This window comes from Oncorhynchus masou, chromosome 12, assembly GCF_036934945.1.
Source record: "Oncorhynchus masou masou isolate Uvic2021 chromosome 12, UVic_Omas_1.1, whole genome shotgun sequence".
Classification (NCBI taxonomy): domain Eukaryota; kingdom Metazoa; phylum Chordata; class Actinopteri; order Salmoniformes; family Salmonidae; genus Oncorhynchus; species Oncorhynchus masou.
The window spans coordinates 12830548-12836654 of NC_088223.1; the positions used below are offsets into that span (position 1 = coordinate 12830548).

Below are 6107 nucleotides of genomic sequence, written 5' to 3' on the forward strand. Positions count from 1 at the left end.
AACGGCTCTTCCATTTCCTCAGTGAAAACGATGTACTGAGCAAATGTCAAATTGGCTTTTGACCAAATTATCATACCACAGACCACATATTCACCTTGCACACACTAATTGACAAACAAACAAATCAAAACAAAGGCAAAGTTTTCTCAAGCTTTGTTGATTTCAAAAAAAGCCTTAGACTCAATTTGGCGTGAGGTTCTGCTATACAAACTGATGGAAAGTGGTGTTGGGGGAAAAATATTAACCATGATAAAATCCATGTACAAAAGCAACAAGTGAGCGGTTAAAATTGGCCAAAAGCACACACATTACTTTCCAAAGGGCCGTGGGGTGAGACAGGGATGCAGCTTAAGCCCCACCTTCTTCAACATATATATCAATGACCAGCTGCAGTAACTAGCTGAGTTTCCTGTTAGCAATATGAACAATTGTATAGTGGAGTCAGTCATCCACTACAGTTGTCTAGTGGAGTCAGTCATCCACTAGTTGTCTAGTGGAGTCAGTCATCCACTACAGTTGTCTAGTGGAGTCAGTCATCCACTACAGTTGTATAGTGGAGTCAGTCATCCACTACAGTTGTCTAGTGAAGTCAGTCATCCACTACACTTGTATAGTGGAGTCAGTCATCCACTACAGTTGTATAGTGGAGTCAGTCATCCACTACAGTTGTATAGTGGAGTCAGTCATCCACTACAGTTGTCTAGTGGAGTCAGTCATCCACTACAGTTGTCTAGTGGAGTCAGTCATCCACTACAGTTGTCTAGTGGAGTCAGTCATCCACTACAGTTGTCTAGTGGAGTCAGTCATCCACTACAGTTGTATAGTGGAGTCAGTCATCCACTACAGTTGTCTAGTGGAGTCAGTCATCCACTACAGTTGTCTAGTGGAGTCAGTCATCCACTACAGTTGTCAAGTGGAGTCAGTCATCCACTACAGTTGTATAGTGGAGTCAGTCATCCACTACAGTTGTCAAGTGGAGTCAGTCATCTACTACCTTTGTAAAGTGGAGTCAGTCATCCACTACAGTTGTCTAGTGGAGTCAGTCATCCACTACAGTTGTCTAGTGGAGTCAGTCATCCATTACAGTTGTATAGTGGAGTCATCCACTACAGTTGTCAAGTGGAGTCAGTCATCCACTACAGTTGTCTAGTGGAGTCAGTCATCCACTACAGTTGTATAGTGGAGTCAGTCATCCACTACAGTTGTCAAGTGGAGTCAGTCATCCACTACAGTTGTATAGTGGAGTCAGTCATCCACTACAGTTGTCAAGTGGAGTCAGTCATCTACTACCTTTGTATAGTGGAGTCAGTCATCCACTACAGTTGTCTAGTGGAGTCAGTCATCCACTACAGTTGTCAAGTGGAGTCAGTCATCCACTACCTTTGTATAGTGGAGTCATCCACTACAGTTGTCTAGTGGAGTTAGTCATCCACTACAGTTGTATAGTGGAGTCAGTCATCCACCACAGTTGTCTAGTGGAGTCAGTCATCCACTACAGGTGTATAGTGGAGTCAGTCATCCACTACGGGCTATACTCAGCTTTGTCTCAGGATGGTAAGTTGGTGGTTGAAGATATCCCTCCAGTGGTGTGGGGGCTGTGCTTTGGCAAAGTGGGTGGGGTTATATCCTTCCTGTTTGGCCCTGTCCGGGGGTGTCCTCGGGTGGGGCCACAGTGTCTCCTGACCCCTCCTGTCTCAGCCTCCAGTATTTATGCTGCAGTAGTTTATGTGTCGGTGGGCTGGGGTCAGTTTGTTATATCTGGAGTACTTCTCCTGTCCAATTCGGTGTCCTGTGTGAATCTAAGTGTGCGTTCTCTAATTCTCTCCTTCTCTCTCTCGGAGGACCTGAGCCCTAGGACCATGCCCCAGGACTACCTGACATGATGACTCCTTGCTGTCCCCAGTCCACCTGGCCGTGCTGCTGCTCCAGTTTCAACTGACCTGAGCCCTAGGACCATGCCCCAGGACTACTTGACATGATGACTCCTTGCTGTCCCCAGTCCACCTGGCCGTGCTGCTGCTCCAGTTTCAACTGTTCTGCCTTATTATTATTCGACCATGCTGGTCATTTATGAACATTTGAACATCTTGGCCATGTTCTGTTATAATCTCTACCCGGCACAGCCAGAAGAGGACTGGCCACCCCACATAGCCTGGTTCCTCTCTAGGTTTCTTCCTAGGTTTTGGCTTTTCTAGGGAGTTTTTCCTAGCCACCGTGCTTCTACACCTGCATTGCTTGCTGTTTGGGGTTTTAGGCTGGGTTTCTGTACAGCACTTTGAGATATCAGCTGATGTACGAAGGGCTATATAAATAAATTTGATTTGATTTGATTTGACTACAGTTGTCTAGTGGAGTCAATCATCCACTACAGTTGTCTAGTGGAGTCAGTCATCCACTACAGTTGTCTAGTGGAGTCAGTCATCCACTATAGTTGCATAATGGAGTCATCCACTACAGTTGTCTAGTGGAGTCAGTCATCCACAACAGTTGTCTAGTGGAGTCAGTCATCCACTACAGTTGTCTAGTGGAGTCAGTCATCCACTACAGTTGTCTAGTGGAGTCAGTCATCCACTACAGTTGTCTAGTGGAGTCAGTCATCCAATACAATTGTATAGTGGAGTCAGTCATCCACTACAGTTGTCTAGTGGAGTCAATCCACCAATCACACACACACACACACACACACACACACACACACACAGAGACACACACACACACACACACACACAAACACAGCCGCTCGGTAGTGGAACTTCTGTCACAGAACACCAGGGTTGTAAACACTGTGGAAACTAAGTCTTCGAATCAAATGGCGCTCTATTCCATATGTCGAGTGGAGTCAGTCATCCACTACAGTTGTATAGTGGAGTCAGTCATCCACTACAGTTGTCTAGTGGAGTCAGTCATCCACTACAGTTGTCTAGTGGAGTCAGTCATCCACTACAGTTGTCTAGTGGAGTCAGTCATCCACTACAGTTGTATAGTGGAGTCAGTCATCCACTACAGTTGTCTAGTGGAGTCAGTCATCCACTACAGTTGTCTAGTGGAGTCAGTCATCCACTACAGTTGTCTAGTGGAGTCAGTCATCCACTACAGTTGTATAGTGGAGTCAGTCATCCACTACAGTTGTATAGTGGAGTCAGTCATCCACTACAGTTGTCTAGTGGAGTCAGTCATCCACTACAGTCGTCTAGTGGAGTCAGTCATCCACTACAGTTGTCTAGTGGAGTCAGTCATCCACTACAGTTGTCTAGTGGAGTCAGTCATCCACTATAGTTGCATAATGGAGTCATCCACTACAGTTGTCTAGTGGAGTCAGTCATCCACTACAGTTGTCTAGTGGAGTCAGTCATCCACTACAGTTGTCTAGTGGAGTCAGTCATCCACTATAGTTGCATAATGGAGTCATCCACTACAGTTGTCTAGTGGAGTCAGTCATCCACTACAGTTGTCTAGTGGAGTCAGTCATCCACTACAGTTGTATAGTGGAGTCATCCACTACAGTTGTCTAGTGGAGTCAGTCATCCACTACAATTGTATAGTGGAGTCAGTCATCCAATACAGTTGTCTAGTGGAGTCAGTCATCCACTACAGTTGTCTAGTGGAGTCAGTCATCCACAACAGTTGTCTAGTGGAGTTAATCATCCACTAGAGTTGTAGAGTGGAGTCAGTTATCCACAACAGTTGTCTAGTGGAGTCAGTCATCCACTACAGATGTCTAGTGGAGTCAGTCATCCACTACAGTTGTATAGTGGAGTCAGTCATTCACAACAGTTGTCTAGTGGAGTCAGTCATCCACTACAGTTGTCTAGTGGAGTCAGTCATCCACTACAGTTGTCTAGTGGAGTCAGTCATCCAATACAGTTGTCTAGTGGAGTCAGTCATCCACAACAGTTGTCTAGTGGAGTCAGTCATCCACTACAGTTGTATAGTGGAGTCAGTCATCCACTACAGTTGTATAGTGGAGTCAGTCATCCACTACAGTTGTCTAGTGGAGTCAAGCCACCAATCACACACACACACACACACACACACACACACACACACACACACACACACACACACACACACACACACACACACACACACACACACACACACACACACACACACACACAAACACAGCCGCTCGATAGTGGAACTTCTGTCACAGAACACCAGGGTTGTAAACACCGTGGAAACTAAGTCTTTGAATGAAATGGCACTCTATTCCATATGTACTGGACTAATTTTGACCTCAGCCTATAGGTTTTTGGTCAAAAGTAATGCACTATATAGGGAATAGGGTGCAATTTGGGACATAAACTAAGCTATGAAGTTCTGTTTACAACATAGTGCTTTAGTATGTGGCCTGTGCTGGGCTGGGTTTCAATGTAGAACCTTATTTCCTGTTCTCTCCCCTGCACCCTTGTCCTCTCCTGATTGGACTAGATAGCTCTGGCCAGCCAGATCTGTCCTCCGATTGGATAACCCTGAAGACCTCAGGAAACTGACAACATGGTAGCTCGGTATCATTAAAAACCTGAAGCATTCTGGGTTGGTAAGGCAATGAACTGCTATGCATTTTGTGTACACAACACAACCTACCTCACTCGCTTTTCATCCTACGTACAGTACCTATTCTTCAGATGAAACTAGTAGACGAGGACAGCAGCTCTGTCTATACAAGCACATATAGTAGCAGAAGAAGAAATGTAAAAAAAGATATATACAAATTCATTCATTCTTGCTTGGACAACATACATGCTTATATTGTAAGAGGCTGAGACTACAACTACAACAGAACCAGTCTTACCTGAGGGTAGAAGGCAGTTGGTCCTGGCCTGGTCTGGTGGTCCAGTTGGGAGAAACCAGACAGAGGTTCAGTTGAACCCAGGGGACCAGTCAGTACTGTGGTTCAGTTGAACCCAGGGGACCAGTCAGTACCGTGGTTCAGTTGAACCCAGGGGACCAGTCAGTACTGTGGTTCAGTTGAACCCAGGGGACCAGTCAGTACCGTGGTTCAGTTGAACCCAGGGGACCAGTCAGTACTGTGGTTCAGTTGAACACGGGAACCCAGTCAGTACTGTGGTTCAGTTGAACCCAGGGGACCAGTCAGTACTGTGGTTCAGTTGAACCCAGGGGACCAGTCAGTACTGTGGTTCAGTTGAACACGGGAACCCAGTCAGTACCGTGGTTCAGTTGAACCCAGGGGACCAGTCAGTACTGTGGTTCAGTTGAACCCAGGGGACCAGTCAGTACCGTGGTTCAGTTGAACACGGGAACCCAGTCAGTACCGTGGTTCAGTTGAACACGGGAACCCAGTCAGTACTGTGGTTCAGTTGAACACGGGAACCCAGTCAGTACCGTGGTTCAGTTGAACCCAGGGGACCAGTCAGTACCGTGGTTCAGTTGAACCCAGGGGACCAGTCAGTACCGTGGTTCAGTTGAACACGGGAACCCAGTCAGTACTGTGGTTCAGTTGAACCCAGGGGACCAGTCAGTACCGTGGTTCAGTTGAACCCAGGGGACCAGTCAGTACCGTGGTTCAGTTGAACACGGGAACCCAGTCAGTACTGTGGTTCAGTTGAACACGGGAACCCAGTCAGTACTGTGGTTCAGTTGAACCCAGGGGACCAGTCAGTACTGTGGTTCAGTTGAACCCAGGGGACCAGTCAGTACTGTGGTTCAGTTGAACCCAGGGGACCAGTCAGTACTGTGGTTCAGTTGAACCCAGGGGACCAGTCAGTACTGTGGTTCAGTTGAACCCAGGGGACCAGTCAGTACTGTGGTTCAGTTGAACCCAGGGGACCAGTCAGTACTGTGGTTCAGTTGAACCCAGGGGACCAGTCAGTACTGTGGTTCAGTTGAACCCAGGGGACCAGTCAGTACTGTGGTTCAGTTGAACACGGGAACCCAGTCAGTACCGTGGTTCAGTTGAACACGGGAACCCAGTCAGTACCGTGGTTCAGTTGAACACAGGGGACCAGTCAGTACTGTGGTTCAGTTGAACCCAGGGGACCAGTCAGTACCGTGGTTCAGTTGAACCCAGGGGACCAGTCAGTACTGCAGCCTCGCTCCAGGTGCTTTCACCCTGATTCCCTGCAGAGAGGAGAGAGAAGACTTGT

General features: G+C 47.2%; 1 protein-coding gene across 1 annotated transcript in view; it reads right to left on the reverse strand.

Annotated features, from left to right (window-relative positions):
• Positions 1-5685, reverse strand: part of LOC135549567 (ataxin-1-like) — a 115465-nt gene extending 109780 nt beyond the window's left edge. Inside the window, 1 exon segment of the mRNA XM_064979645.1 lies at positions 4796-5685. The gene's annotated coding sequence lies outside the window, so the exon portion shown is untranslated.
• Between the last annotated feature and the right edge of the window lie 422 nt (positions 5686-6107).